The 12,330-nt window shown below is 40.5% G+C and overlaps 1 pseudogene; it reads right to left on the bottom strand.

Moving 5' to 3' along the window:
* Positions 1-445: 445 nt before the first annotated feature.
* Positions 446-8,703, bottom strand: LOC114897931 (annotated as a pseudogene).
* Positions 8,704-12,330: the final 3,627 nt, after the last annotated feature.

Genomic DNA, 12,330 nt, shown 5'->3' with positions numbered 1-12,330 from the left:
GATTTCTGATAGGAATCCAGTAGAGCTGGTTTCAAGTTTCTCATCAGCACTTAAAAGCTGTAACCTTCTTATCCAGACATTGTGATCCACATGAAGTTCACAATGAGTGCAGCAAATCTGAGGTAGTCAACCATTATGAAGGCTCAGTATCTGAACATAAAAAGATTTTGAAATGACCACTGGCTGCAGTTTTTGTTTTTTTTGTATTTGCAGAGTAATTATGAAAGAACGCTGCTGAATCTAGTTCACACATTTATATAACAATGAAAATCCCCCTAAATCCAATACACATAAAGAGCAGTGGTGACACTTTAAACTTCCATAGTGCAATAGGACTGATCCCGTATACCGAGCGGTCTGCAGCCGTTGTAGATCCAGCAGAGATCAGATAGATGATGGATGGCTGTCCATGGTGGTTAGCTGTGGTCTAGTTACCTTAGAAGGGTTAGCAAACACCATTCCTTAATTGTACTGTGTGGCTGCTTTTCTGATTCTCAAGCACAGCATGCTGGTTGTCTAGCTGAAGTTTAAGGGCCTGGTTTTTTGAAACCTCATCCCTACCTCTAGTTTTGTGTCTTACTACTTCAAAGCTCTTCTCCATTTCTTTATCCCTAAGGGAAAAGAAATGTGATCAGTAAATATTTCTTCTTCACTAGGTTGTTTTGAAAATATCCTTCCTTGAATTAAAAAAAAAAGCCACCCCTTAGAAAAATCTTGAGGAAGGGACAGGAGGGGGAAACTGGTTTATAAATCCTTATCAAAACCATTTTTTAAGGCTTCAGTTGAACAGAAAATATAGAATACTGTACTGAAGCGCTACAGTCCTATTTTCTGTGGTAGCAAATCTGCTGAATACTATTAACTGAAAACCTATTTTGGGACCGACTTCAAGGCAACTGGAAAGTTAAAAAGCTGTATAATGACATGGTGATTCCTTCTAAGACTCACTTTTACTCTTAGCAAATAATAGACAATACATATCTCTTTCTTTATGCATAAAGTAAGGACAACAATTTCCTCATTCAAGTGAAGTTCTACTCATTATTCAAAGACCTCTCCACACTTCTACTTTATGGGAGTGGATCAGATAAAGATGAGTGTGGTGAATCATTGTAGGACAGAGCTGAGGAACAGGTCAAAGTGGAGGTTTAAATTCAAGCCAGCTGTGCTCTCAAAGAGGCAAAAAGTCTGGGACTTAATTTAAAAGCCACCCCGAAAAATTTCCATTTGATGTCATTTACATTTCTTCCCATTTTATTTACTTTGTAAAAAATTCATGTCCCTAAATAAGATGTGGATGTGCCATACGTGGTCATTTAACTCCAGGTAGCATTCGTTTTAACTACCTATTCTGGCTTTCTACATGCTTGGCAGTGGACTGCAGGGATGGGAACTGTGTATCACTGTAGATTTCTAGTGGTACTTGTGGTGCTTTCCTTGCTGTGGTCAACCTGACCCCAAGAGGCCTATACATGCCTCTAGTCATTGTCAGTTCTGGGGTTTCTGTAAAAACTACTGGAGCAGGAGGTGTTTGTACAGGAGCTGTTTTATTCCAGGTACCTGAAGATTATTCTACATCACCACCACCATCTCTACCTTCTTCCCGATTATCACCTGGATCTTCTCTTTTTTCATTTTCTTTCTTTTTTTTTTCTTTTCATTTTAACATCTTTATTGGAGTATAATTGCTTTACAATGGTATGTTAGTTTCAGCTTCACAACAAAATAAATCAGTTATATATATACATATGTTCCCATATCTCTTCCCGCTTGCGTCTCCCTCCCTCCCACCCTCCCTATCGCACCCCTCCAGGTGGTCACAAAGCACCGAGCTGATCTCCCTGTGCTATGCGGCTGCTTCCCACTAGCTATCTACCTTACGTTTGGTAGTGTATATACGTCCATCCTCTCTCTCGCTTTGTCACAGTTTACAGTTCCCCCTCCCCATATCCTCAAGTCCATTCTCTAGTAAGTCGGTGTCTTTATTCCTGTTTCACCCCTAGGCTTTTCATGACATTTTTTTCCCTTAAATTCCATATATATGTGTTAGCATACGGTATTTGTCTTTCTCTTTCTGACTTACTTCACGCTGTATGACAGACTCTAGGTCTATCCACCTCATTACAAATAGCTCAATTTCGTTTCTTTTTATGGCTGAGTAATATTCCATTGTATATATGTGCCACATCTTCTTTATCCATTCATCCGATGATGGACACTTAGGTTGTTTCCATCTCCGGGCTATTGTAAATAGAACTGCAATGAACATTTTGGTACATGACTCTTTTTGAATTTTGGTTTTCTCAGGGTATATGCCCAATAGTGGGATTGCTGGGTCATATGGTAGTTCTATTTGTAGTTTTTTAAGGCACCTCCATACTGTTCTCCACAGTGGCTGTATCAATTTACATTCCCACCAACAGTGTAAGAGGGTTCCCTTTTCTCCACACCCTCTCTAGCATTTATTGTTTCTAGATTTTTTGATGATGGCCATTCTGACTGGTGTGAGATGATATCTCATTGTAGTTTTGATTTGCATTTCTCTAATGATTAGTGATGTTGAGCAATCTTTCATGTGTTTGTTGGCAGTCTGTATATCTTCTTTGGAGAAATGTCTATTTAGGTCTTCTGCCCATTTTTGGATTGGGTTGTTTGTTTTTTTGTTATTAAGCTGCATGAACTGCTTATAAATTTTGGAGATTAATCCTTTGTCAGTTGCTTCATTTGCAAATATTTTCTCCCATTCTGAGGGTTGTCTTTTGGTCTTGTTTATGGTTTCCTTTGCTGCGCAAAAGCTTTTAAGTTTCATTAGGTCCATTTGTTTATTTTTGTTTTTATTTCCATTTCTCTAGGAGGTGGGTCAAAAAGGACCTTGCTATGATTTATGTCATAGAGTGTTCTGCCTATGTTTTCCTCTAAGAGTTTGATAGTGTCTGGCCTTACATTTAGGTCTTTAATCTATTTTGAGCTTATTTTTGTGCATGGAGTTAGGGAGTGATCTAATCTCATACTTCTACATGTAGCTGTCCAGTTTTCCCAGCATCACTTATTGAAGAGGCTGTCCTTTCTCCACTGTACATTCCTGCCTCCTTTATCAAAGATAAGGTGACCATATGTGCGTGGGTTTTTCTCTGGGCTTTCTATCCTGTTCCATTGATCTATATTTCTGTTTTTGTGCCAGTACCATACTGTCTTGATTACTGTAGCTTTGTAGTATAGTCTGAAGTCAGGGGGCCTGATTCCTCCAGCTCCGTTTTTCGTTCTCAAGACTGTTTTGGCTATTCGGGGTCTTTTGTGTTTCCATACAAATTGTGAAATTTTTTGTTCTAGTTCTGTGAAAAATGCCAGTGGTAGTTTGATAGGGATTGCATTGAATCTGTAGATTGCTTTGGGTAGTAGAGTCATTTTCACAATGTTGATTCTCCCAATCCAAGAACATGGTATATCTCTCCATCTATTTGTATCATCTTTAATTTCTTTCATCAGTGTCTTATAATATTCTGCATACAGGTCTTTTGTCTCCTTAGGTAGGTTTATTCCTAGATATTTTATTCTTTCTGTTGCAATGGTAAATTGGAGTGTTTTCTTGATTTCATTTTCAGATTTTTCATCCTTAGTGTATAGGATTGCCAGAGATTTCTGTGCATTAATTTTGTGTCCTGCTACTTTACCAAATTCATTGATTAGATCTAGTAGTTTTCTGGTAGCATCTTTAGGATTCTCTATGTATAGTATCATGTCATCTGCAAATAGTGACAGCTTTACTTCTTCTTTTCCCATTTGGATTGCTTTTATTTCCTTTTCTTCTCTGATTGCTGTGGCTAAAACTTCCAAAACTATGTTGAATAAGAGTGGTGAGAGTGGGCAACCTTGTCTTGTTCCTGATCTTAGTGGAAATGCTTTCAGTTTTTCACCATTGAGGATGATGTTGGCTGTGGGTTTGTCATATATGGCCTTTATTATGTTGAGGAAAGTTCCCTCTATGCCTACTTTCTGCAGGGTTTTTATCATAAATGGGTGTTGAATTTTGTCAAAAGCTTTCTCTGCATCTATTGAGATGATCATATGGTTTTTCTCCTTCAATTTGTCAATATGGTGTATCACGTTGATTGATTTGCATATATTGAAGAATCCTTGCATTCCTGGAATAAACCCCACTTGATCATGGTGTATGATCCGTTTAATGTGCTGTTGGATTCTATTTGCTAGTATTTTGTTGAGGATTTTTGCATCTATGCTCATCAGTGATATTGGCCGGTAGGTTTCTTTCTTTGTGACATCCTTGTCTGGTTTTGGTATCAGGGTGATGTTGGCCTCATAGAATGAGTTGGGGACTGTTCCTCCCTCTGCTATATTTTGGAAGAGTTTGAGAAGGATAGGTGATAGCTCTTCTCTAAATGTTTGATAGAATTCGCCTGTGAAGCCATCTGGTCCTGGGCTTTTGCTTGTTGGAAGATTTTTAATCACAGTTTCAATTTCAGTGCTTGTGATTGGTCTGTTCCTATTTTCTATTTCTTCCTGATTCAGTCTTGGCAGGTTGTGCCTTTCTAAGAATTTGTCCATTTTTTCCATGTCCATTTTATTGGCATAGAGTTGCTTGTAGTAATCTCTCATGATCTTTTGTATTTCTGCAGTGTCAGTTGTTACTTCTCCTTTTTCATTTCTAATTCTATTGATTTCAGTCTTCTCCCTTTTTTTCTTGATGAGTCTGGCTAATGGTTTATCAATTTTGTTTATCCTTTCAAAGAACCAGCTTTTAGTTTTATTGATCTTTGCTATTGTTTCCTTCATTTCTTTTTCATTTAGTTCTGATCTGATCTTTATGATTTCTTTCCTTCTGCTAACTTTGGGGTTTTTTGTTCTTCTTTCTCTAATTGCTTTAGGTGCAAGGTTAGGTTGTTCATTCTAGATGTTTCCTGTTTCTTAAGGTAGGATTGTATTGCTATAAACTTCCCTCTTAGAACTGCTTTTGCTGCATCCCATAGATTTTGAGTCGTCGTGTCTCCATTGTCATTTGTTTCTAGGTATTTTTTGATTTCCTCTTTGATTTCTTCAGTGATCACTTCACTATTAAGTAGTGTATTGTTTAGCCTCCATGTGTTTGTATATTTTACAGATCTTTTCCTGTAATTGATATCTAGTCTCATAGCGTTGTGGTCAGAAAAGATACTTGATACAATTTCAATTTTCTTAAATTTACCAAGGCTTGATTTGTGACCCAAGATATGATCTATCCTGGAGAATGTTCCATGAGCACTTGAGAAAAATGTGTATTCTGTTGTTTTTGGATGGAATGTCCTATAAATATCAATTAAGTCCATCTTGTTTAATGTATCATTAAAGCTTGTGTTTCCTTATTTAGTTTCATTTTGGATGATCTGTCCATTGGTGAAAGTGGGGTGTTAAAGTCCCCTACTATGAATGTGTTCCTGTCGATTTCCCCTTTTATGGCTGTTAGTATTTGCCTTATGTATTGAGGTGTTCCTATGTTGGGTGCATAAATATTTACAATTGTTATACCTTCTTCTTGGATCGATCCCTTGATCATTATGTAGTGTCCTTCTTTGTCTCTTCTAATAGTCTTTATTTTAAAGTCTATTTTGTCTGATATGAGAATTGCTACTCCAGCTTTCTTTTGGTTTCCATTTGCATGAAATACCTTTTTCCATCCCCTTACTTTCAGTCTGTATGTGTCTCTAGATCTGAAGTGGGTCTCTTGTAGACAGCAAATATATGCGTCTTGTTTTTGTATCCATTCAGCCAATCTGTGTCTTTTGGTGGGAGCATTTAGTCCATTTACATTTAAGGTAATTATCAATATGTATGTTCCCATTCCCATTTTCTTAATTGTTTTGGGTTCGTTATTGTAGGTCTTTTCCTTCTCTTGTGTTTCTTGCCTAGAGAAGTTCCTTTAGCAGTTGTTGTAGAGCTGGTTTGGTGATGCTGAACTCTCTCAGCTTTTGCTTGTCTGTAAAGGTTTTAATTTCTCCATCAAATCTGAATGAGATCCTTGCTGGGTAGAGTAATCTTGGTTGCAGGTTTTTCTCCTTCATCACTTTCAATATGTCCTGCCACTCCCTTCTGGCTTGCAGAGTTTCTGCTGAAAGATCAGCTGTTAACTTTATGGGGATTCCCTTGTGTGTTATTTGTTGTTTTTCCCTTGCTGCTTTTAATATGCTTTCTTTGTATTTAATTTTTGACAGTTTGGTTAATATGTATCTTGGCGTATTTCTCCTTGGAATTATCCTGTATGGGACTCTCTGTGCTTCCTGGACTTGATTAACTATTTCCTTTCCCATATTAGGGAAGTTTTCAACTATAATCTCTTCAAATATTTTCTCAGTCCCTTTCTTTTTCTCTTCTTCTTCTGGAACCCCTATAATTCGAATGTTGGTGTGTTTAATGTTGTCCCAGAGGTCTCTGAGACTGTCCTCAGTTCTTTTCATTCTTTTTTCCTTATTCTGCTCTGCAGTAGTTATTTCCACTATTTTGTCTTCCAGGTCACTTATCCGTTCTTCTGCCTCAGTTATTCTGCTATTGATTCCATCTAGAGTATTTTTCATTTCATTTATTGTGTTGTTCATGATTGTTTGTTTCATCTTTAGTTCTTCTAGGTCCTTGTTAAATGTTTCTTGCATTTTGTCTATTCTATTTCCAAGATTTTGGATCATCTTTACTATCATTATTCTGAATTCTTTTTCAGGTAGACTGCCTATTTCCTCTTCATTTGTTAGGTCTGGTGGGTTTTTATCTTGCTCCTTCATCTGCTGTGTGGTTTTCTGTCTTTTCATTTTGCTTACCTTACTGTGTTTGGGGTCTCCTTTATGCAGGCTGAAGGTTCATAGTTCCTGTTGTTTTTAGTGTCTGTTCCCAGTGGCTAAGGTTGGTTCAGTGGGTTGTGCAGGCTTCCTGGTGGAGGGTACTAGTGCCTGTGTTCTGGTGGATGAGGCTGGATCTTGTCTTTCTGGTGGGCAGGTCCACGTCTGGTGGTGTGTTTTGGGGTGTCTGTAGACTTATTATAATTTTGGGCAGCCTCTCTGCTAATGGGTGGGGTTGTGTTCCTGTCTTGCTAGTTGTTTGGCATAGGATGTCCAGCACTGTAGCTTGCTGGTCGTTGAGTGAAGCTGGGTGCTGGCGTTGAGATGGAGATCTCTGGGAGATTTTCTCCGTTTGCTATTATGTGCAGCTGGGAGGCCTCTTGTGGACCAGTGTCCTGAAGTTGGCTCTCCCACCTCAGAGGCACAGCACTAACTCCTGGCTGCAGCACCAAGAGCCTTTCATCCACACGGCTCCTTAATTTGGGATGATTCGTTGTCTATTCATGTATTCCACAGATGCAGGGTACATCAAGTTGATTGTGGAGCTTTAATCCGCTGCTTCTGAGGCTGCTGGGAGAGATTTCCCTTTCTCTTCTTTGTTCTCACAGCTCCCAGGGGCTCAGCTTTGGATTTGGCCCCGCCTGTGCGTGTAGGTCGCTGGAGGGCGTCTGTTCTTTGCTCAGACAGGACGGGGTTAAAGGAGCCACTGATTCGGAGCCTCTGGCTTACTCAGGCCGGAGGTAGGGAGGGTCACGGAGTGCAGGGCGAGCCTGCGGCGGCAGAGGCCGGAGTGACGTTGCGCCAGCCTGAGGCGCGCCGTGCGTTCTCCTGGGGGAGTTGTCCCTGGATCCCGGGACCCTGGCAGTGGCGGGCTGCACAGGCTCCCCTGAAGGGGGGCGTGGACAGTGACCTGTGTTAGCACACAGGCTTCTTGGTGGCGGCAGCAGCGGCCCTAGCATCTCATGTCTGTCTCTGGGGTCTACACTTTCAGCCGCGGCTCGCGCCTGTCTCTGGAGCTCCTTTACGCAGCGTTCCTAATTCCCTGTCCTCGCGCACCAGGAAACAAAAAGGGAAGAAAATGTCTCTTGCCTCTTCGGCAGGTCCAGACTTTTCTCCGGACTCCCTCCCGGCTAGCCGCGGTGCACTAACGCCCTGCAGGCTGTGTTCACGCCGCCAACCCCAGTCCTCTCCCTGCGCTCCGACCGAAGCCCGAGCCTCAGCTCCCAGCCCCACCCGCCCCGGCGGGTGAGCAGACAAGCCTCTCGGCTGGTGAGTGCCAGTCGGCCCTGATCCTCTGTGCTGGAATCTCTCCGCTTTGCCCTCCGCACCCCTGTTGCTGTGCTCTCCTCCACGGCTCCGAAGCTCCCCCCCTCCGCCACCCGCAGTCTCCGCCCGCGAAGGGGCTTCCTAGTGTGTGGACACTTTTCCTTCTTCACAGCTCCCTCCCGCTGGTGCAGGACCCGTCCCTATCCTTTTGTTTATTTTTTTCTTTTGCCCTACCCAGGTACGTGGGGGGTTTCTTGCATTTTGGGAAGTCTGAGGTCTTCTGCCAGCATTCAGTAGGTGTTCTGTAGGAGTTGTTCCACGTGTAGATGTATTTCTGGTGTATCTGTGGGGAGGAAGGTAATCTCCGCGTCTTACTCTTCCGCCATCTTCCCGGAAGTCCTCCTCTTTTTTCATTTTCATCTTCTTCCTTTTCACTTATTTGCATTGTTTGAACTCTTAGGCTGCTGTAATCAACCTATTTTTGCTCAGATTCTTTCCACTCATCTGCATCCTTTGTCACAACCTTGGTGGCAGCCCCGGGGCCCATGGCCTCCCTGCCTGCCGTCCCGCTGGAGCCCAGCCGGGTCCCTGCACCCCATCCTTTTGTCTTTATGTCCATTTGTCTTTATGTCGCTTTTTCATATTCCCACCTCAATTAAGAGAAACTCTCATTCGTGGAGCAATGGCTAAATCTCCACCTCTTTGCTACTTCTAGTCATAGAACTGTCCAAGTATCATGCGATCTGCACCTTGGAGAGATAACCTACCATGAGCTGGAGTCCAGTCCTAAGTTGTTCAGGTTAAGAAACTCAGTTGACTCACTAACTAAATCTTGCTTATTAACTGAGGTGCTATGGTTTATGCATTATAATAATGTGAATTTATCCTGTTATTATTTTGAATCAATAGTATGGCATCATATCAAAGAGACTTTGTTATACTAACATACCAAATATAGTGTACAGAGTTATAGCAGAGATTCCTAAGACCCCAATGAGTGTAGTATATAGAAAGTACAGTGGATTAGAAATAAGGAGGCCTAACATTCTTATCTGAGTTCTGCTGATATTATCTATGTGTATTTGAGGCTAATTATTTAAATTCTCTGGGCCTTGACAAGAAAGGGAAAAGAACTAGAAGGTACACCCATTCCTTTTTAGAGTATGCTCCAGAATTTGCATGTATCACTTCTGCTCCTGTACCTTTGGCCAGAGCTTAGTCAGTTGGTCACATGTAGCTGGAAAGGAGACTGGAGCATGTAGTCTGTAGCTAAAACTTGTAGGATTTTATGACTAAAGGAATTGGACTTTTGAAGGACAACTAACAGTCTTAGTCATTTTCCCCTTTTATCAGGAAAGTAAATGCTCTCTCAGCACCTTCCTTCCTCCCTCACCCCCAGCAGATTTCTGCTTAGGCTGGAATTGGCTCATATGGTCACCTCTAGATGCAAGGAAGCTGAGGAAACAGGAAACAGGATTTACATGATTGGCTTTCACCAAAGGTTTCCAAACTTTCATGGTTCACAGCTCCCTTGGGATCTCAGTAAATATTTTCATGGTGCCAAAAGAAATACGTAAAAGTTCTATTTACAACTTAGTAGCTGTTTGAATAAATTATGCACATAAATTGAAAGAAAAGTAATACCTTTTTCATTCTTAAATAACCATGTGTTGTTAATGGGTATTACCTGTGGGGTATTCCATAGCTTCTCAAACATCGGCATCAGATTGGATAGTGTCATTTCTCGTTCTACATGCTTTTCGTGCCATACTTTCTTTGTTTTTTAGTCACAGCAACCACTGAAAATCCAGTTTTGCAATGATATGGCATAGTCTAAAGGTATGTAGTGATCGCATATGAAAACTGTACCCTAAGCTAGTAGTACGTGCTGTCCAACAGATGTTGAGTCCCACTGTGTTTCCCTTGAAAATTAAAATATGCTATTCCCCTGCACCCAGTGAATTTACTCTGGCACCCTTGGAGACTGGGCACACAGTTTGGGAATCATGGGTTTAAACTAATCATGATCCATTTTGTGGGGCTGGACATATTGCTCCCCGTACAAGAATCAGGTTTCTTTTAGAGAAGAAGAGAGAATGGAAATTGTTTAGGAAACTAACAATTTCTGCCTCAGTCGGCCCCAGGCAGACTATATGTTCTTTTAGAACAGAGGGCATGGCTGTTTTTTCATACTGTTTTGTGTGTAGCACAATTCTAGGTACTTAGAAGGAGCTCAGTACATATTTATTAAATGAATGGAGAAATGAAGACTATGTGGTTAACAGTATGGTTGATTCTATCAACCATAGAATGTCAGGTTATAGGAAATTTGTTGTCTGTTTGGTAAGTCTCTATGTAAATTCAAGGGCCTGGACTATGGCTCCCTCATTTATTAAGCTCAGAGCCCAGTGATATTGTAGGCGATAGAAAGTGTTGGTTGGATGAATGAGTGAATGTCTCAGTGAGAGCTCGTTCTGTCTCCAAACCCATTACAAAGGAGTTTCATTACACTGATAATGACAAATGCTTATTAGTGAGCTCTCAATATAAATGCCCATGCTGGCTGCCAAGAAAGAAAAATAACCACTCCATCTTATCACTAGAATCTAAGGCTTTCTTTTGTTACCACAGTCACCACTAGAAAAACTGACAAAAAAAGAAAAGCAGAACTTTTCTGAGATATGAGAAGGACTTTTTCTGCAATGGTTTACATTGTCAGGAGCTAAACTGTTTCACAATTAAGGATCATAAAGACTGGAAAGTGACTTTTTAAACAAAAGCCATGAAACTTTATAAGTATGATAGCCATTTGAGCAAAATCTGTCTTTCTCCTCTTTCTTGTCTCAACTCAAATTTATTTTTCTGTGTTTTCATTGTTTTTGCAACAGAGGAAGTCACTGAAGCTCTTTGCCCTTGGCTTCCCTCATAGTAAAGTGTATAACTCTGTGACACTCTATAGAAGAATGTGCATGTGCTAGCATGTTAGTTACATCTACGTCTAAAAATCGCCTATGATTACTTGATTTTTCTAGTCATATATTTAGAAAGTTATGTATGTATCTGTCTCTATCACTAAGTCAAAAGTATTTTGAAGGCAGGTTCTATGTCCTTTTCATTTTGGACCTGGTACAGAGTAGGTACCCAGTATATATTTGTTGAATTAGTAAACTATTTCTTATGGAGATTTTCCCAAAAGCATTAAGCAGTGTTTTGTTAAATACTCAGTGTGTGTATGTTTATTTTGTGAGAGCCAAAATCATCTCTACTTTAACTCCTTCAGTATTCCTATAAACTAAGGAAAACCAGAATTTATTTTCATTGTTTTGTAAATGGAAAAATATAATTATCTTTAATGTTGGATACCAAATCTTGAATTTGTACTATGAAAGAAATAAACTAGTTAATATATTTTAAAACCCCTTTTTTTAATATACGTATACATTTATTTATTTATTTATTTATTTATTTATTTATTTTTGGCTGTGTTGAGTCTTCGTTGCTGCGCGCCGGCTTTCGCTAGTTGCAGTGAGCGGGGGCTACTCTTCGTTGCGGTGCGTGGCCTTCTCATTGCGGTGGCTTCTCTTGCTGCAGAGCACAGGCTCTAGGCACGTGGGCTTCAGGGGTTGTGGCTCGCGTTGCTTCTCTCATTTATTTATCTTCATTGGAGTACAATTGCCCCACAACGGTGTGTTAGTTTCTGCTTTATAACAAAGTGAACCAGCTGGACATATTCATATATCCCCATATCCCCTCCCTCTTGCATCTCCCTCCCCCCCTCCCTATCCCACCCCTCTAGTGGTCACAAAGCACCGAGCTGATCTCCCTGTGCTATGCAGCTGCTTCCCACTAGCTAGCTATTTTACATTTGGTAGTGTACATATGTCCATGCCACTCTCTCACTTCGTCCCAGCTTACCCTTCCCCCTCCCCATGTCCTCAAGTCCATTCTCTACGTCTGTGTCTTTATTCTTGTCCTGCCCCTAGGTTCTTCAGAACCTTTTTTTTTTTTTTTAGATTCCATATATATGTGTTAGCACACAGTATTTATTTTTCTCTTTCTGACTTACTTCACTCTGTGTGACAGACTCTAAGTCCATCCACCTCACTACAAATAACTCAGTTTCATTTCCTTTTATGGCTGAGTAATATTCCATTGTATATATGTGCCACATCTTCTTTATCCATTCATCTGTCAGTGGACACTTAGGTTGCTTTGATGTCCTGGCTATTGTACATAGAGCTGCAAT

Source organism: Monodon monoceros, unplaced genomic scaffold (genome assembly GCF_005190385.1).
Source record: "Monodon monoceros isolate NGI ecotype Baffin Bay Population unplaced genomic scaffold, NGI_Narwhal_1 Super_Scaffold_18, whole genome shotgun sequence".
Taxonomy (NCBI): Eukaryota; Metazoa; Chordata; class Mammalia; order Artiodactyla; family Monodontidae; genus Monodon; species Monodon monoceros.
The sequence above is the reverse complement of the archived record's forward strand: the minus strand, read 5'-3'. Positions and strand labels throughout refer to the sequence as shown.